Raw genomic sequence first — 21,870 nt, forward strand, 5'->3', positions numbered from 1 at the left:
TCGTAGAGCAGCTGGTGCATCATAAAATAGAAGTGCTTTTGGACACTGGCTGCACAACCTGTTGAGGACAGCTTGAAAGCTGATAAAAAAGAGCACAAAAAGGGTAAAAATCAAGTTGTCTGATTGTGTCAGAAATCAGAGAGATGAGAGAATGAGAGAGAAAGTGTCTCCTTATGTATTTAAGTAAAAGTTATTTAGAGAAGATATTTGATGAAACGTGCTGTTCTATTTATTGGCTGTTACAGGGAAAAAATGGTTGACAGAAGAAATAAACTGGCATTTAATGTGTTCTAGATGAGGCTGGAAACATTGCAGCAATGTAACAACTTGCCTTTACTTATGTGGTCCCTAAGCAGGATAAACATAAATTAAAAACCAAATCAGTTATCTTCTCTTTCTACTTCAATAATAACTCAGGGCTGCACCCATGAGCATGTACCCTGTTTGTACAGGAATTAACTTATTTTCTGCACTCTAGTATGTGAAGCTGTCATGTCAGAACAGTGAAGTTGTTGCAAACTGGTGATCAAATCTCCTTGTCTGCTGCTTAACCTATAAGTGGGTGTGAACATAATGAGGTATTAATGGAAAAGGATGGAAATAGCTATTTTTCCCTTGCTTTTCAAGGGACCTAATATGGGGTTATACAGTAATCACTTTTATAATCATCTGGTCTTTTCTTATGTTGTTCTAAACACTAACAGATTGAGATTTCTTTTCGTATATGCAGTGCCAAACTGGGAAGTTTAGAAGCCATCGTTACCTGCCTTCAGTACAAAGCAAATGGAACCAGGTTAGCTGGGAATTAAAATGAAGCTTGAGCTTCTTCAGCTTCCCCTTTTCCTTGATTATATGGCAGCCAAACATACCAATAGAAATCATCTGAGAGGAATTAGTAAGTGCCTCTGCTTCATGCCTTGATTTTTAGCTTCAGTCAGGACTGACATAATCTATCCATACAAATGGGTAAGAGAAAATGAAAAGCTTAAGGCCTCACAGAGATTCCCTAAAGAAAACTAATCAAAAAACATTCACAGATGCAACAACTGCTTTATCATAGAGCCAGAAATTGTGAGGGAGAATCAGAGCCACTGTAGCAACCTGTGTGTCACCATAGCAACTGCTACTACAACAACTCGGATACAAGGCCAGATTTTCTGTTCAATGATGAAAACTTGGTCTTCTCACAAAGTGCTGTACCCTAGCATGAATCTTTCTGCTCAGCAGGATAAAGAGGATGGAAATTAATCACAGAGAAGGAAAGAGGTACATTGAGAGAGGAGAAAGAAAAAGCAGAAAATAAAGTAACAGGACCAAAAGGTCTGTCTTGTCACTGTCCCCAGTAACCCAACTGTAAAACTGTGTGCCTACCTCTCATTCCCAGTCTGTTATACTAGGGTGCAGGACAATATCATGTGAGTCATCTCTTCAACTGCACATTTTCATCTACAATGTCATAGGTGCATATCACAAGGATGTAACTAATGAAAGTGGGGGTGGTGGGTGAGGGGGTGTGTGTGTCAAGTTTGCCCTCCCAACTCCATTACTGTAATAACTAGCCTTTTGATATTAACCATTATGCTTTGTAAGTTTACATGGAGAAGATTGTTGGTTGAGGTATAAACAGAGTTCATTCATCAATTATCATCACAGGCAAAATAATCAGTTTGAAGCAATTAATTTAATATATTGCCAATGAAAAATTGAGAGGAATGCTGAGAAAAAAAAAGAAAAAACTAAAATGTCCTTGTCACATCCCATTCTTCTCAGGCTCTGTTCCATTTCTATATTTTCCTATCCTCTATTTCCCTGGCTCAGGGAAATGGGAACTTAACAGCTCCTCTCTGCTGCACTTTCTTCCTTTTCACCTGCTCCAGCATGGGTCTTCCAAGGGCCACAGTTTCTATCAGAAACTGTGCTGGTGAGCTTTCCACAGGTACCTTCTTCCCCCAGGGCGTGCCCACCAGCTTTGCCACAGGGCTCTCCATTGGCTGAAAATGGATACTGCAGACACATACCTGCCCCCTTGCAGAACTCCCTGGTCTTCCTCACTGTGGTCTTCACCATGGGCTGCAGGGGAATCTGTGCTACAATGTCTGGAGCATCTCCTCTCCTTCCTTCAATGACCTTGGTGTCTGCAGGGTAGTCTCCCACTTTTTTTCTCACTTTTTTTTTTCTTTTTTTTTGCTCCCCCACACCTCTCCCCCTCTCTCTCACAGCTGTTGTGAAGTGTTTTTATACCTTCTTAAATATGCTTTCCCACAGGTGCCATCAGCTTGTCTGAGGGCTCTGCTGTGTGCTGCAGTGGGTCTGACAGAGCTGTGCACCAGCTGTCAGGTTGTGGCTGCAGCCTCTCCTCACTGAGGCTGGCCCTGCAGCCCCCAGCTTCCAGCACATGTCCAAGGACACACAATGTACCATCTTACTGGTTCTGAATTAATAAGTGCATTTCATCACTTTACAGGATAATTTCTACTGAGGTGCTGAATAAAAAGATTTATTTGTATCTAGCTAGATGTTTACTGCATTCTTATTGATTAAGAGGTGAATTATCTTATGAAAAAGAGAGGTTAGGTTAGTCTGATATCGTAAACTCTGACCTCTGATAAAAATTGTGTTTTATTTTATAACATTTTCTTTCTCCATGCCCTTGATTACTATCTTCTTCACAAACTCTTGCAAAACTGCATAGATTTGCACTCAATCAGAGATCTACAGTTGCCTTTTTCTGGTTGTGTGAATAAATACCATATTTGCTGTTTCACAGTTTTTAGATGCTCCAGAAGAGACTGTTCCATAGCTTTTTTAAATTTCATAACAGAGGCTGGGAATTTTTAGCCATCACTATTTTGGGATAGTGATAATCTGATCCTCTTTCTCTCTCCCCTGCCTCATTCCCTCAAGAGCAAGGTATAAATTACTTCCAGCTCAGCTGTGGACATTTTTGTTTTCATCGTTCCTACTAGGGCAATAATTACTCTCATATCTTACCTACTTAATGAAAATTTACATTAATTTTTGAGCTTGTTTTAGTTTGTATGTTGGTATGGACTAGTTTCAGTTTTTTCCTTTTGTGTATTTTTTTTTTTATTTTACCATTTCTTACATTAAAAATTGATATTGGACAGACATAGTTGGAAAAGCCTTTTTTAATGCATACTTTCATTGCTTTCAGACACTACCTCCTAAAGAATCTATCTCTTTCTATTGTTTACAAAGTGATGATTCATCTAGGCAGCCCCTTTTTGCTTAATGCTCCCCTTCCTTCCTTGGGACACAAGCTTCTATACTGTATATAATTTTCTTCTTCATTACCTTTAAATCTCTAGAACTCTCCAGTTCAAGATTAAACTTTTAGTATAGTCATTCTGAAAAGATGATTTACTTATTTTAATAAAATATGCACTTTTATATATTTTTATGGGAATAAGAATAATGAAACCATATGTTTAACTTCAATTTTGTCTATCTTGTTACCTAAAATGAATTTAATCAGTTCAAGGTATCTTGATCTGAGAGGCCTTCTCAAGCTGAATTTCTGTGAGGTTTTTTGCTAGTTACTGTAATGTATCCAAAATGTCATCTAGGTGAGTATTTGGTGAAGAAATCTAACAGATGTCACTCCTGAGACACTTCTGCAGTGGAGAGTGTTTGCATTACATTATCAGTTACACCATTACAATTTTCTATCATCAGTTAAGAGAATTCTGAATCCCTATCCTAACCTGAATGTCATGAAGGATATGACTACTTTTATGAATGTTTTGAAGTATTGTGGCATGGTTATGTAGATCAGAATTTTTCTGATTTTCAGAGAAGTGAAAATCTAAAATAGCTTTTAAAATAAAATAACACAGATCCTAATCTATTTTAAGATAAAGACAATAAATTCACAGAAAAACTGTAGGAACAAATAAGTAAGATACTGTGACCAATAATAAAATTTGGGAAGATATTTTTACCAAATTCAATACATTTTGTTACACTGAAAACTACCTTGAAATGTTTAAAATGTCTGAAAGTAACCCTGATCACAGCCTGTGGTTATTTGCATGAAATGAAACTTGCATTTTAGTATTCTCTCTCCTTCTGTAGACACTAATTCTTTACTGAATAAATCCTTTTAATTTAATTATGAAAATGTTTTTTATTTTATTCTTAGACTTTCATTTACTGTAACAATTCATTTTTCTCAGATAATACTAGCATTTGCTTGGTTAAATAAATCTATTCCTCAGCTTCCCAATTTGACCATTTGCCAAAATAATGCAAGCAGCTACTAAATTTTAACATAGAAAAAAAAAATCCCCTGTGTCTGAGAGAACATCTCTGCAACACTTTAGTAAGCTTGTCCACAGGTACAGTGATGATAGCACACAGTGAAAAATTCCTATGGAAAGCTTATAGTGTTCTCTGCTCAGCTAATATAAACAGTTTAGTTTTGATTTGGATCAGTCTGAGCCTATAAAATGACTAATACTACATAAAGAAAAAATGAAAATTGCCAGAAGGGATTCTAGGCCAAAGGCTACTGATTGTTCAAGTGAAGTGTCTTCTTAACTCCACAGAGAGTAAATAAAACACTCTTCTGTGTCTCTCCAGTGATATTTAAAAAAAGGGAAAAAATCTCCACCAACCAAAGTGAAAATAGAAAATATAGGAGGTAATGGCCAATAGCAAAAATCTTAAACAGGTTGAATTAAAGTATAAAATTTCAATAAAACAAAGAAAAATGTAGGATCAGTTGTAGATGTAGGAAAATGGGAAAAGATAAGTTACAGGAAGAATCTTATTAGCAAAGCTTATGATATTTTAAGCATATAAATGTCTCTCTAAATCTTAACAAAAAACCTTAACTTCCATTTGGATAAGATCTGTTAAACTGAATTCCATTTATAGCAAAGTCTTCTTTAAAATAATTATTTCTGTACTTGACAATCCACAGAAAATGAAAAGCATTTTTTACCCCTCTCCTAATTAAACTAACCAAGAATGTGATCTATGTCCTTATAGAATAATCACAGACTTCAAGGATAAAACTGTGTGTGACTAAGTATATCCTGTCTTCCCCTTCCTCATAAAAATACATTTTTGCCATATTAAAGATAGTTTTATGACCTTAGTGGTTTTTGACCATCACAGCTGTACTATTAAGAATGCATACCAATTAATCAGAGTTTTCTATAACTGCTCTACAGATATATCTCAACATTTACTCCATACACATCAAATTCAAAAGGGACATACTGGAAAGATGGGAAAAAAAATTATAGGAACAATAATGATAGGAAAAGGAGTAACAATATTGAACTGGAAGGAAAAAAATCTTTACTAGTAAGTTGGTAGGATACTGGAACAGGTTGTCCCAAGTAGTTGTCGATGTCCAGTTCCTGGAAATGTTCTAGGTGAGGTTTGATGGGGCTTTGAGCAATCTGATCTAGTGAAAGGCATCCCTGCCCATGGCAGGTGCCTTGAAACTAGGTGATCTTTGAAGGTTCCTTCCAACACAAACCATTCTATGATTTTATAGTTCTAATACCCTTTTCTTCCATATCATCCCTTCCCCAGATAATGGGTCTCTCTTGCAATAATAATAATCCATTCAAGTTTGATTTCATCCATAAGATTTTTAAGAAATAGCCCTTCATTTAAAAAAAGTTCTGTGAAGAAGGAAAGTAAAGAACCAGGGTGTTAGAGAGCTACAGAGACTTCTTCAGCAAAATAACAAGGGATTTACACTGAATTTAATAGGAGCTGTGAAAAGCTGTGCTTTTGCCTTCTTCACCCTTCAGTGGACAGCAATCGTCATTTATTTCTGTTTGCCTGAAGATGTGAAATAGAGTTGAAAAGCAAACCCACTGATTTAATTTCTCCAGCTCAGGAACTATAATTTTTTTTTAAGCTTTATTTCTTCAGTGAACATGAATATGAATGACTGAGGAATCTTCATACAGGTGGATGTGCAAAATAACGGAAATGTAAATGTCTGCATCAGACACGGATTTATAAAGACTGATTGAAATTGCTGTTGCATAAGCAAGTCATATTAACAGTTATTATTGTAAGGTGCCATTTGTGCTTTCTCTGTTCATGAGGAACATTTCTTTATTGAATGGATCTGCTGCCTTGCTAAACCATTAGCATTTGTCAGATGGTGAGATTAGACTCCTAACAACTTGCAGATGACATTCAGCGAGAGCAAACCCTTTTCAGTTGTTGACAGTTTGTTTAATAAGTGTGCATACCGCTGACATTTAGGAAAGAAAATGTCTGTGAAATGTGAATTCTTACAGAGTGTAGCTGAAGCTGATGTTAAGCTTTCCAGGCTGGGGCTTTGGTAGGATCTTTGTGTGTACATGGATATTCTTTGTTTGATTGTAAACTTTCACAAACAAAAAGGATATGTTCCACTCATGGTCTCAAAAATACAGAGTCTTGATGTTTGAGTTTATTTTAAAACTAAATTTTCAATTGAATGTAATAAAATATTCAAACTGAATGTCTTGCCTCATTTTCTTTGCAAATTTTATTTCCAAAGATATTGTTCTAATGATATTAATCAGCTTTGTTCTCCAACGTAATTTCTGCAAATAACTCTTGTAAACAATTCCTTCGTCCTTTGAAACTTCTTAGATATATGAAATTTAGGCCTATTTGATTTGAAAGATTACAAATATGTTTGCTTTCAGATTGGGATTGTTCTAAATTAATAATCTATAACATTTCCTTTAAATCCATTGGTTTGAAATATATTTCATCTAGCAACATCTTGCTTGTCCATTGGAGTGGAAAAATATCTGTAACTAAATCAGACTCAATTAAAAAGTCGAAATAATTACATGAAATATTTTCTCAAAACTTACACTGACATTTAGTGCAAGAAAATATCCTCCACTTCAAAAATGAAATAGAAAATATTAGGAGAATGGATATGTTTTCCTCAGTTTTAAGACATTTAATTTTTTCAATGAGTAATATTAGTAATTTCTACTGTTCTTTAAAATCCACAAGAATGTTTTCCTTAGGTTCCATTTTAATAAAGTGCAAATTTCTAAAAAAAAAAAAAAGAAAAAAAAAAGAAAAAGCATTGTTTTTGTCCACAAAAGTATGTTGATATGCGCATAAAGCAATTGACTACATACTCAGAGATTAATTAACTGGCAATGATCAGATCATAGAATCATTGACTATCCCAAGCTGGAAGGGGCCATCAGGGATTATCAAAGTACAGCTCCTGGCCAGGCACAGGACAACCCCAAGAATCATATTGATTACTTGTTTTGTCACTTTATCTCAAGATGCTCAGTAAATTGTTCATATGAAATTCATGCTTTGAAATTTGACAGTGAAGATTTTACCATATTTATTTATTTATTTATTTATTTATTTATTTATTTATTTATTGTTATGCTTGAAGATTACTTAACTTTAAAGAAACATTTTTCTTCTTAGGTTTATTCTGAACTAAAAATTCTAAATACCATCTTTACTTGGTATGAATGTTCAGCCTGTAATTAATATCTTTTTTGCTACTCACTCATAATAAAAAAAAAAATTAACTATACATAACTTTTTAAACTCAGAAATCCTAAAGCATAAGCTAGGAAACTAACTTAAAATATCAGTTTAGTGTTAAAGAACATTCTAAGCTGCAGAAAAAGAGAGTAATTGACAGAGAATTTCAGTTGCTCATGTTTCTCATCAAAATTTTAGAATTTCTCTTCATGCTTTGTGAAATCATTACTACAAAAAAAGTACAAAGGAAATCCTGATCTTTTATACCCTCACAGTCTTGGCATATGAAAGTCTGTAGTCCTTGGCTCCTGCTGTGTGTCTGAGTGTTCTGTCACCTAGACAGCACCACAGGTCCTCATGCCCTTTGTTATGCAAAGGGCTGGTGCCAGTTCACGGCCTCTTGCCTGGGGGTGCTGCTACCCAGGGCTCAACCTGCAGCTGGCACTGCAGCTGCTCACCGAGCCACCTGCCCTGGATGTATTCCTCAACAGCCCACAATTCCTCAATTGCCTCTTGAGCAATTCCAGACACCCTGAATATTTTTTATTCCTAATAACTAATCTAAACCTCTTGTGGCACAACTTAAAGCCATTTCTTTTTATTCTTTCACTTGAGACGTGGCAGAAGAGACTGACCCCCACCTTCCTACAACCTCCTTTCAGGTAGCTGCAGAGAGCAATGAGGAGTCCTAAACTGACTTGCAATGAGGGTTTACAAACAGGATTTGTGGATCAGCCTAACCAGCACCAAGTACTGCCCTCGTCCTGATGGACACACTATTGCTGATACAGGCCACAATGCCATTAGCCTTCTTGGTGACCCAGACACAGTGCTGGCTCCTATCCAGTCATCTGTGAATTAGCACTACAAATCCCTTTCTGATGAGCAGAAACAGACACTCTTTCCCAAGCCTGCAGCTGAGGTTGTTGCATTCCAAGTGCAGGACCCAACACTTCTCCTTGTTTGAACCCCATGCAGTTCTCATCCCATTGATCTGGCATGTCCAAATCCCTCTGCAGAGTCTTCTTGCAGGTTTTTTTTGAAAGAAAACACAAGGTAGATAAAAATAAAGGATAAAATAAACAGCTAGCAGTAAACAAACACTTCTGAACCACTTGTGAGTTACCATCTGAATTGATACAAATTATTTGTAGTAGCTAGAGGCTTATCCTTCCAAAAAATGGAGATTAATTCTCTCTGTGGATAATTCCATAGATTTTTCTGAGCTGATGTTTGTTGTCATCTCTAGTCATAAGCCAAAACACACATTGTATATAAATATACAGGATCTTAATCTGAAAGCTGATGCTAATTTTGTGTACCACTTCACCATCATGGCAGCTACAGTCTTCTGGAGTTCTATAATACCCAGTTAAATATTTAAATCAAAGAGTTTGCAGTTAAAGAGAAAGTGGTAAGTACTTTTAAAAACATTCTTTTGTGTCAGAAATTAAACTGGAAAAATTAAGCTGATTAATAGAACTCTCTGTGATAGTAGATAAAACTGCAACTGTACATAGTTCAAGAACATTTCACAGAAATTCATTTACACCCACACCCATTTACATTACCCCATCCCCATTTACACAATAATTAGGTGAAACCTCCTTTCCAAAGAGGAAGTTTATTAGCAACTTAAGTATACCGTATACTTGCTAACTGAGCTGTCCTATCCTTCTTTTCCCCTCCCAGGTGAGGAAAATAATCCTCATTATTTTTGTTTCCAGTTTCAGTCCTGGAGAAAAGGTTACTATTAATTTTTGTTTTATTCTTCTCTCTGTGGCACCACCAAAAACTATTGTGTAAAATTATCTCTGTCTGTTCTGTACAGGTCAGAGGATCCTGTTACTTCAGGAAGAGGAAAGAATTTTAAATAAATTGGAGATACAACCCTATATATAATGTGACGCTTTCTTGTTTGCGTGGAGACAAAATTGTTCTGCATGTGGGACGTAATTGCTTGTCACCCTTCTGAGGCAGTGAGTCTTGTACTCATTATTAAAAGGGAATTAGGTTTACATAAAATACACAATTTCTTCTCTAAAGTGTCTTATAACTTGCATATTAGACATTACAAATTCCTCTAAATCCATCAGTGTTGTGGATTTTTGCTGGCTAATTTTTGCTGACCGTTCCTTACAGATCAGTAGAGGTTCTTACAGCTGAAATATTTTTGTTCATTATGTGTATTTGTTTATTATTGTTTGTATTTAGCTCAGACAATGAAGCTCACCATTCCACAATATTAGTGGATCGAAATCTGCATAATCTGAAGTGGAACACTGCATACACAGATCAAGTGATTTCTTTAAAGCACACAAGATTTGCGACACCTCAGAACTGAATCTGAACTCTTCAATTCTAGATCCAGGAATAAACCCCATGTCATTCTTTAGTTTAGATAAGTATTTTAAAGCTATTAAACCTTTTAAAGTGGCACAAATGAAAATGAAGATAAAGCGAGACTGAAACAAAACTTTAAATATTATTTCACCCAAAACCTGCTGAAGGCACATTGCTACCCCTGGTTTAAATACTTTTCCTTATGAAGGCATTAATTATTCTTATCTGAACTATATGTCTTATATAAGAGTTGCTAACACTAATCATTATATTTCACCAATATCAAGAGAAAACAGACTATTTTTCCTCCAGTCAGCCAGTGAGTTCTTCCACTAACTTTCTATATAGTACAATAACTGCAATAACAGCAAAATTTTATAAGGATTTAAGACGAGATTTTTAAAAATTGATTATGCTGAATAATGTGTATAACTCTCATTACAATATGGGAAAGATGTAAAAAAAGCAAAGAAATAAAATGTGGAGTGGTTGTATTGTTTCACTTGAAAACTAATTTCTGGGGCTTCTGAATTTCAGTTTATACAAATTCCACAGATCCAAAACATTTTCATTTAACTGCCTAGAAGCAATAGTATACCCTAAAGATGTCTTTACTCTCATATTCTGAATCCAAATAATCTCCAGAAACCATGTGCATTTGGCCTTTTCTGGTGCCAAAACCTTAAAGAAGAAACATCTCAAAATGATAATGACTGTAAGGGAGACAGGACTGAGCAGTTCTTTCTTCTGTGACCTCTTGTTCTGCCTTTCAAGGAGTGTTCAGTACAGCAAAATGTAATTGCATAAAGTGCATGGTTCATATCCAGACTACAAAAAGGACAGAAGGTTCAGGAATGGGTGAAGTGATAATGTCCAAGAAAGTAAATGAACATGAAAGTTCTATGAACAGGTGGTAACATGAATACAAATATATAACAGGCTGGCAGTCTGCTGCTGGCTGCCTGTGAGGATGAGGCTTCTGAATGTTTCTCTTAACACACTGTTGAAGAGTCACTAGTGCAGCAGCAAGCAGAGGAGTAACAAGCAATAATTAGCAGGAGTGAGTAGAGGAGTCTAAAACGTGATAAATTCAGTAGTGTGGAATAATGTAAGATTTCATTTTGGAGAGATTTCTGCCATATATTATTGAAAATAAGAAGGACTTCAAGATAATGTGACATGGTTGCATTTACTTTAGCATGTGGTGCAGCACAACGAGAAAGCTGATGATCAGTAAGATGTAGTTCTAGGACTACGACGGAAAACAAGCTTTGTGAACTGACAAAAAAATGAAGCTTTAGCTCTCAAATAGGTTAAAAAAATTTGGATGTTTGTGTTTAATGAAAATGATGGCTCAGCTAATCTATACTGCAAATGGACATTCACAGCACAACATGACTTTTCATTGGTGTAAAAGATCAGCCAGAAGATGACTGTGTAAAAGCCATGCCTGAAACATCAAGCTACATGTGCTTCTATAATTTAATTAGTCAGAAATGAAACAAATATCAACATACCAAAACAAGAAAGAAGAGGCAAAATTATCATTTATGCATCAAACTTCAGACTCAAACACTCAACTAAAATATTCAAACAAACAATGAAAAAGAAAGAAAAACCCCAAAGGTCAACAACTCAAACAGAGTTTCAGAAAACACCTCCACTAATAATGAATGTACAGTTAAAAACATTGTGAAATAAACCCAAAATAAGTTAAACAGACCATGTTATTAAACATGCAACATCCATTTTCCCTATTCCTCACCATGCATTTCCATTAAACTCCAGTGATAAATGATCTGGGGATCCAAGATCAAGTGCAGTCTGCAGTACTTTTACTGTTGGGTTGGTAGAAGAAGTGATCCAGTGAAGGATCCAGCACACATTGGGGCTGCTACAAGATGTGTAGGATGTTTCAAAATATGGCTGAAGGAAAGAAGGAGGAAGGACACAAAGAGGTAAGAGCAGCCCTTTCCCAGCAGCAGTGCACTGATAGATGAGCTCATCAAATCTAGACTAGAGATAGATGAGCTAATCAAACAGCTGACAGCCACAGAGTAGGGCTGTCCTGGAGCACCTGATGAGGAAATGGGAATAGAATTGTCCTTTTGGGCAGCAATTTAGCTGTTGTTCATTGTCCCTGTTTTACAGTGAGCAATGCATTTCTCCCCATCTGTTTTAACCTAAATCAGTTTGTTCATAGACAATCATACTTGAAGGGAACTTTAAGTTAACAATGTATATTGCTTTTTTTTTTCTTTCTTTATGGTATGTGATTAAAATTGTAACAAATTATTTCTACAGATATGATGGACCTGGAGCGACTGATATCTAGCCCTCTTTTCCTGAACACTCTAGCAGATCCAGTAGAAGGATCTCATGCATCCTTCAAGGACTGTGAGCCTTAGCTCAGAAATTTAGTGCAGTTCTGTTGGTGAAGTCTAGAAAAACATATATGTTGTGTCATTTTTAGTGGAATCAACTTGATTCCATTTTAGTGGAATGTGTGAGGTCATTGTTGATCCTTACCACAGCTCCTCAACCTCCACAATATGCAGTTCATATGGAATTTTTTCTTTTGTTTGGAGCACACAAAAGTATCTACCTGTCTCTTCAGTGTTCCTTTGACAAATGTAATTCTGTTCACCTATGTCCTACTGGAAGGCATCTATGACTTCTAAATACATGCCACTGGGGTATGTGAGAATTGTTACAGCAGAAGAGCTCTGTCTGCCAGCATTTGCTGCATTTTCTACACTTGGATCTACTGGGCAAGTACAGTATCAACATAAGTTCAGGAGTAACAGAGTTGTTTTTTAGTGCTAAATGAATTTTGAAGGGGGCTGTACTAAATAGGAAGGTAGAAGGAGGGGGTTGCCAGAGCCTGAAGGGATTGATGTCTCTGGACGTTTTGGGATGAGTGTGTGTGTGGGCGAGCAGTGTCAGGTCAGGCCCCAGCAGCCCCAAGAGCCTGTATCCCAGCCTAGCAGAGAGCCAGCCATGGCACTCCAGAGGCAGGGCTCCACTCTCTCCTAACCCAGCTCCTGAGTGGCCAAATGACCAGAAGTCCCACCTAGGGGAAGGGCCCACGAAGGCCCACAGATTTTAAAAGCTGAACTTGAGTCCCACATGTCTGAATCCTACCTCGGTCTTGGGCCTTCTGTGTGAGCACTGCTGGAACCTAGGAGTTGGGCGCTATATATGTCTTTTTCTTTATGTTCTCTCTTTCTTCTTCTAATTCCCTCTTCTTGGAAAACTTTGAGTGACTTAATATCAGATAAGTTTGAATTTTTCTGAGTTGAATTGTCCAGATTAATACTGTGAGAAGTGCTTATGTTGATTGAATGTTGTACTAAACCTTGAAAGTTCCCTGATTTTCTATAGCTTGTCTGTAAACTTTTGTCTTGTTTAGACCTCTTGAGAACATTGTATTGTCCCTGTGCATCTAACCCAGACTATATGGACCATTGTAAACCCTTTTTGGCGAGTTGTCGGGGGCCTTTCGGGGCCTTACTGAGGTGAAGTGGGAGAAAGTGACTGGTACTGATATAGATAATTTCATTGTTACTTTGTAGTTAAAACATATGTGTAATTAAGATACCAGTTTCATGGCTTAAGGAAGCTGGGAGCCTTATGTGGCACTATTTAAACATTCACATTCTGTACCTGAAAGCTGTCATTCCTAAAAAAATGTAAGGTTTTTTTCTTTTGGGGGAAAAATGAAAAAAGTTGTTGTTGTTGTTGTAAGGACTAGTGAGTTTTGCATGCCCCTGTAGTTTGGGTTGGAGTTTTATAAGCCTGCTACTACTTTCTCAGCCTTTTCTAAAGGAACAAAGAAAAGGTCATTCTAAGTCCCATCACAAGCTGGGCTCTTCAGCAATGAAATAAAGGGTTTAAGTGATCAGCATTTGCTCAGTTATATAACCGCTGTTTTCCTGTATTTATTCAATTTAAATTGAAATGCAGTTTACAAAATACCAAGTGACCATTTGCTCTTGCAGGCCACTAGAGATCATCAGTAACAATTTCCTAATGTTTTATGGGGTTTTCTTTCTACCTCTGTCGTAAAACAATCAAGTTGATTCTTCCCTGTTTCAGTTTTAATTGCTAATAAATCACTCTGCTTGCACATCATGCTCTCCAGCACACATCAATTATCATCTGCTCTCTTCTTCAGGAGATGTCTAGAGGTGCCTCTGCCTCAAAAAATCCCCACAATGTTCTCTTCGTCTTTAAGACTGATTCTGAGGGAATATATTTTAACAAGTCTGGCAGCACCTGGCTGTCTTGGACATTCGAGGTACATTCTGATTTCCCCTTCAGTGCAAAACGTCTTTAGCTGTGACTCTTTAATTATGTGTTAATGTGACCAGAAAAGTACAGCCTGAGACAAAATAAAAAGCAACACATTTTTAAAACGTACTTTTCAGTAGACCCTGGTATAGGTTGTGCATCTTGTATAGCCTAGCTACTCTTTTTGCCTAAGACTAGGTAAGTCTTTTTTGAAGGCTTTTAGAAGCTTTAAACTCCTTGTATCACTATTCTCCAAACATTTCTTGAATCAACTTTCAGAGTCTATTACTTCAAACATATTTATCTTTTTAATTATAATTTTATACATTTTAGTCAGTTTGGATGACCAAGGCTATTACCCAGCACTTAGCCAGCAGCTGGAAAGATTGCAGCTTTCTCCCTTGTGTCTTTCATGGTATCTCAGATCTAATTTCCTTTCCTAGTCTAGAACTAGGATATGCATACCAGATGTAAGTTTTTTTCTCTTTTCTGTTACTAGACAGACTAAGTGCTTTAGCCTGTTACAATTTTAGGCCTCTCTACCTACCCCTCCCGTTCAATTAATCAAATATTTCTCTAGGGTTTGACCTTCAGATGAGACAACTGACCAGCCCATTTTTTCTTAGTTCATGAGGTTGGACAACAAGTCATGAATTTGCACAGTTTGGATCATGCTTGTTGCAGATGGAATCTAGTTTCCTGGCTCTCTGTTAAGCCTCTGGGAAATTCACTTCTTTCATATAAGTCAATATAAGAAGTCTGTTGAGTTTTTAAAGAAAGCTTTAACCTTTTACCAAAAAATGGTTGTTGTATTTTGGTTAGTATTTTTCATAAACCAAGCCCCAACAGCAACGTGATATGAAATATATTGTGAATAATTTGAATAACTTATTCAATAACTATTTCAATAATTTCAATAACTATTGACAATAGTTTTGTTGGTGGGAAGTACTTGGAACTGATAATAAAAGGCTGTATCACCATCCTCTCCTGTAATTGCAAATTCTACCCTTATAAATGGATTAAGTCTGCCCCACATTTTTCTTCATCAGGATCTTCCTTAAAATATTTTTTATCAATAAAGCTGTTATTGAGATGTGATACTCCTTATTGTTTGCACAGATGATTTCTTATGCACATACAGTAGTAATTGTTCATGTACAATAATTGTTCATGTACTTTACAGTAATTGTCTTGCTAACGTATTTTGTATAAGTAGCATTTTTTAGCAGCTGATTTATTAATTTTCAACTTATCATGACTGATCCCAGTTGTTTGCACAGCTATTGCTGTAAAACACTGTGAGAACGCTATGCATGTTGTCAGCAGCATTTCCTAAAGTTACCAGCAGCAAAGAAATCCCTTGTTTTACTATCATCTTGGGCCTTATTATTTATATCTCCCTGTGGAGCCTGGAAATAGCTCCAGCAGCAAATACTACTAAACTTTTACCAAGGGAAGATTTCATTATCAGATACCAGCTTTCCTAATTCATTTTGTAGGCTGCTTCTTCTCTCCACTTTATAAGTTTCCTGTAGGGTTTTGCTGTTGCTGTTTTTTCCACATAACGTGGGAGCCTTTTCAAGATAGGCATGTATACTTAAAATAAGATGATGTAAGATTTCCCGACATGAGCAACAATCTGGACTCTATTATTGATGAAGTACACAGGACCATCATTCCACACATTTTTGATGTAGGCTTCTTTTTCTAGGTCACTGAATACTAAAATTTAGCCATCTGCTTCTAATTATTTGGAGCAATATTCTAATTCAGAGGGTGAGACTATAAGATTAGATAATTTAAAATTTTTTGTTATCTAATTCTTTTTTTTTGCTTTAGTATTTATCTTAAAACATTCTGGATTTAAGTGTTGATGTTAGGAAGTTCTGCTAGTAACATATTACCTTTGTTTTAATGCTTGAGAGAGAAATGTCACCATGATTATGCAGTCTGCAGACAGTACAGTCAGAGCATAGATCCATATGTCAAAGAAACCACACCACTGAGCTCAATAAATATGACAACATTTTGATAGGGGATCCAACAGCAAAAAAGGATGAGCCTAACAAATGATCCCACACTACACACTGTAGCTTTTTACATCCACTGTCCAAAAAATCTGTAAAAAAATAGGGAGTAATGATAACTTTAAGATTCCTTCTTTTATTTTCAACACCAATGCATTCTTTTGTAACTCTCCCTATCCTCATTTGCTGAGGAAAAAGAAAATAAATAAATAAGTTTACCTGACAGAATGAAATTTGAATTTCATCCTAGAGTGAATTTGATATCTGTCATTCATTCATCCATCTTTCAAAGCACTTTAAGTCAATCCATAGCTCGTAAACAAGAGAAATATATTGAATACTGATGGAAACAAGAAATAATTGATTGGTTAAGAAGGGCACTTTGGTTGTTCATATTTAGAATGAGCTATGGACCTGCTTACTCCTTTATTAATTGAAAGTTACTTTAAAGTTGCTATTTATTTGGTGTTTATGTGATTACCATTAAACCATTATAAAGGGTTTTTTGTTGGCTTTGTGGTGAGTCTCTTTTTTCTGAACAAATATACTTGTTGTTTTAGATGACTAGAAAGCATTTAATGTTCCAAAATATCAATGAAATTTAGAAAATGTTTGGTTTTTTATTAGTTTTCTTTCTCTACATTGAGTTGATTTCTGTGTAGGTCCAGAAAATTTTGGACCATCTCTAACAGGCATCTTTTGTCTGAAGAATCACTGTTTTAATGGAACAGTATGCTAATGATATACATATTACTAGGTGGAAGTCTCTGGAACTCATCCATAAGTGGGATGAAAATGTGTAAAAAATGAATGGAAACATAAAAGATCTGTTGTATTGATCACTTTGGAATGATTATTTTAATTTATATTGTTAAGGTACTCAAAGATTGAACATTTTGAAAATCTTTTATATAGATATACTTCAAAAATTCCCCCTCATTGATAAAGGAAAAAATATGATTGGGCAAGATAAAATGAAAGGAAATTGCTTCATTCATTCTTCACCCCCTTTCAAAGATTTTGACCTTTCTTTTTGGAACCACCAGAATTCAGGTTTCGTTTCTTTCTACCTCTTCACCTGGCCTCTTAAAAAACAAGCTGCATGCATTGAGTGAAATTTCAAATCTCCTGTCCCATTTTGATGTTGCTTGCATTGCTGAGGAGTGAGAAAGGCAAGATCATTCACTACTTACATTCCTTTCCTGGAACAGCTTTTTAAATTTGCTGAAAAGAAACGTATGTCGCTTTTGTGACATATAACTTTTGTCAGCAAATAGGCTGTATTTTTTGTTGGCACAAATGTGATGAGAATAAAATGGGGATAATGAGAGGAAAAAAATTAAAACAAGAGGTTGTGTTCAGGTTTCTTGCTGGCTGTATGTAGGGAGCCAGCATTTCTTTGAACTTCAGTCAGCAATAATACAGATTTGAATACCTCAATTGTTTTCCAGGATTTCTTTGTAGACTATATCAAAACCCAGACTTTTTTAGGGTGAAATTCATCTCCTTTTAAGGTTGATAACCAAAATAGTTTGGGTGAATTGTGTCATTTAGAAGTACTTGTTTCCCTTTACTGACTAGAAATTGAGGAAAACAAGATGGAATGGATCTCAGTGTCTAGAAGTCAGATGAGATATATCTCTTTTCTGATGACTAAAAAGAACAGGTGGTGTCAAAGAATTGGTCTCATTTTTGTTCATGTGATAGAATTATACTCTATTGCTTTTGGAGATTTAATTTTAGTATTCACCAAAGGTTACTTTTATTAAATATTGCCCGAAAAAAAGTCCCACAGAAGCTCAAAATAACTGAGATTTATTTTTCTTAGCCCTCTTTAATTCTTCAGCTTTTTTTTCCCTCTGAATGATAGTTGATCTTGCCTAATTTTCCTGCTCTTCATACCTGTTATATTTTGGTCTTCATACATGTACAGAAACATAGGTCTTTTGTTTCTCTAGATGTTCATTTGCTTTTCAAATGTTTTCAAGCATTGCAAGTTGTATTCTAAATTTCAAGTGTATTTTAAATAGTATCCTATGAGAAGGCAAAGAACAAATTTTAGTTTTGAATAGATTATACTGAATGCAATAGTTACTACCCAAGTGGGCAGCTCCTACTTCAAAACCTAGCCTGTGGCAGTATTTCCATGGGAAGCCTTGCATAATGCGGAATCTTTCCTATAAGCTCACACAAAAGTGTTCAATTCCTTTTGAACTCAATGCACACCTCATGAAAAGAACACAGGATAGAAATGGATTTTAAACAAAAGCTAGCTAGGAAGCAGGATGGACCTCAATTTGCAGAGTGCTGAGCCTATTTTTGTCACTTCATTTAAATTCTTCCTTTTGAAGTAACATGCAAACAACATTTACAGTCTACAAATGAAATCAATTAAGAAGCTATGAGTGAGACTTGAGTTGTTTACAAAATTGAGAGTCTATGAGTTTCCAGTGAGAAGCTGACTTGTCTGCTTGAAGGCTATGCTATCACTCTGCCAATAAAATGTCTGCAAAATAACAATTAGAGAAAGAAAGGGGAACCCAGATTAAATATTAGAAGGCAGTTTTGATTTCCTGTTGGGATGCAGATTAATATTTATTAGTATAAGTTTAGATACTGAAAGGTCTTTTTAATCAAGGTGAGAGGCAATTTTCATTAGCTGATTTTTAAATATGGATAAATATGCATGAACAGATTAAATATCTAAGTCATAGCAAAATTCTAGTAAGGATAAAAAAAAGTATATTACTCTGTAATCCACCAAAGGAAAAACATTGCTTTCCTTTTCAGTTGCAGAGACTGCTATTGTGAAGTAAGGAAAAAAAAGTGTCTACATCTATATAGTGCTGGATAGCTTTTTTTTTTTTATTAGATAGGAAGAAGAAATTATTCAGGAATAACTTATGTAGTCATTGGACCATTGCACTAGTAAGATTTATTTTCTAAGCATTATTTGTTCTTACTTGCTGCATTTCAGCTCTATTCACAGTGAATGCACTTTCTTTCTCATTTTAATCAACAATTTTGTGGTGCTATAGCTGACAGTACATGTCAGAGGGCTCCTAATTTATCTCTGGAGCACAGCTATGCAAGTAACTGGCTTTGCACTAAAGATAAATTTGACCAGTTGGTATGTGAACCTACTACAAGTTATAAAAAACCAGCCCATTACAATGAAGTAGTCAAGCAAAACCTTACAGCTCAAGATGTTTGTTACATGTCATAAAAACTGTCTGCTGCCTTGAGAACTGAACTGCGTCACAGTTCAAACATATGTTTCTCTATGTTTAGAACAGCCTCGTGAAGGTTGGGAGGTAACATGTGGCCCACTAATTGGTTGATGGGAGGATGACCTAGAGTGCAGATTTCGTATGTTGCACAGTAACACTGTTATACTACATTGCTGCTACACTCTTGGATTGTAGTGCATTATCATGTGTAATGCTATATAATGTTATAGGTAGGTCTCCTCAATACACCTTGATAGACATAGTTACAATGTGATATTGATTAAAGACTATACTTTTTTTTTAATTCTCCCTATCTAAAAGGGAGGGGGAAATAATGCAATAAAACTTCTGACTGCAGGAGGTTTGTTTGGCTGAAAGTGATAGGTTGTGTTTCACTTCTAGAAGGAAGGGATGAGTAAGTTTTTTCTAAAGTTAGTGTGACATTTCTGTAGCATCCTGCCTTGTGTTCAGCTCCAGAGTTTCAAGGCTTTGAGTGCATTTGAAGTGAGTTAATCAAAAATAGCAGAGACAGGGCAAGCTCTGCTGTCAGATCATAAAAGCATTGTAGTGGAAAGACTTATTAAGGAGAAAAATAAATAAGAAATAATAAGACTCTTCAAACTGAGAAAACTGGGTAAAAAAAACTCTCGCAAACCATGTGTAGGTGGCTATCCTACAGCTTCTGCTACTGGGGCTGAAGAGGGGAGCTACAGTGCCTTAATTGCCTACTCTGTTTTGTTCACAGGTGTACAGTGGATCTGGGCACAGCAGTTCCTGTCTCACATTTAATTTAAACAAACCACAATTCCTTCAGAAGCCTTTCCCAATGTGCTTGTTTGTTAGCTACAGTAATAATGGACATTAATTCAGCTGCTGAAAGTAAAATCAAAATAAAAATTCTAAGCATTACCTGTTTAATTTCTGAAATAACTTTGTTATCTTACTTTCTTACATCTCCTTGCACTCCTCCTGTTGTACCGCAAGCTCTGGGGGCATGTGGGGGAAAGCATGAGTGCTATAGCTGGCTCAAGAATAGAGTCTGAACAGATTGAAGCCCTGAACAGGTCCAGCCTGTTGGTCTGGTGAAAGCGGGGAGCACAAGCAGCTCTCAACACTTCCTGTGCGAGTCAAACTGAAGCATGGAAACTTGCTGAGAGCCGTGGCTCCCTGCCCTGGGCAGCTGCCTGCTCACAGTGGAGAGTGGCGCTGTCCAGAGCGCAGCTGCCTTGCGGGGCTTTCAGAAACACTGCCACTGTGACCAGGCAACGTGTCTGAAATCGCTTGTGTACAGATTTGAATTCCACAGGAACGAAAGCCAGTTGGTCTTATTGTATCCATCTTTATATTTTTCCTTTCCCTAAAGTGAAACAAAGTAGTTTATTCTTCTCTCTTGGGAGCACTTTCAAAAGCATTTTGCAGAAAGGATGCCAGTAGTAGAGGAGATTTGTTCATTATTGATGTCATATTTTATCCTCCTTAGAAAACAGCTGTGTGGGTTGTTTTTGTAGTTCTTTTGTAAATGAATCATTTTCACTTTTTATTTATCAGAGAGATCCTCGGCATTTGTATTTTTTGTCCAAAAAACATTTTTGCATGTTCACATCTTGAAGAAAGAAGGAGAAACAAAAAATTTTAGTGGTTTCGGTAAATTAAAGCCTTCACTGAGAATGTGGCCTTTTTTCCTGGAGAATGAATTCTGGAAAATTTAAATCCCCAGATTAAATTAAGAAAAGAACTTTCTTTACCACCTAACATTTTTTTTTCCTTTTTTTTTCTTTTCCTTTATCTTCTGATCAGCCTTAGCACATCACACTTTCTGGTGAGTCAGTAGCTCATTTACATAATTTTTATTGCATTTATTAGCATTTGATTTATGGGACTTCTTTGTTTGCTCATTTCTCCTCACAAGAGCATATCATTATTTGCATTTTTTGTTCTTCAACTTTGTCTATTATATTGTGTAAAATATTACATATGTGCATCAGAGGTATGTAACAGAAAGTATATACAAGATATCAGAACATAAAAAATATGAGTACACTTAAAGGCCAAAATTTGTTCTGAAATATTTGTGTTTAGTAAGTTTTTCTGAAATAAACAGCTATGGCCAATGATTATGAAGTACAGACTCAGGTAATCCATTGCCTTGAAGAACAAAGCTGTTGTAGTTGTCTCTGTGCATCTGTCTGCAAAAGCCAGTCTTTATTTACAAATCAGAACAAGGACTAGGTGATGGGCTGCCAAGTGTTTTCTGTCAAGTGACTTTTTGTCACTGTAGATGTTACTCGCTTGCATAAATGTGATGAAACATTATATGGCATCACATAACCAGACATCACAGGTAAATTAAAGATTCTTGATGTCAAAAGTACATTGTTGAGGCAAATGAGAGGCAGGAGTTTCCTAATCACCAATCATATCTGACACAAGATTATTAGGATACATAGGGCAGAATATGT

Source organism: Passer domesticus, chromosome Z (genome assembly GCF_036417665.1).
Source record: "Passer domesticus isolate bPasDom1 chromosome Z, bPasDom1.hap1, whole genome shotgun sequence".
NCBI lineage: Eukaryota > Metazoa > Chordata > Aves > Passeriformes > Passeridae > Passer > Passer domesticus.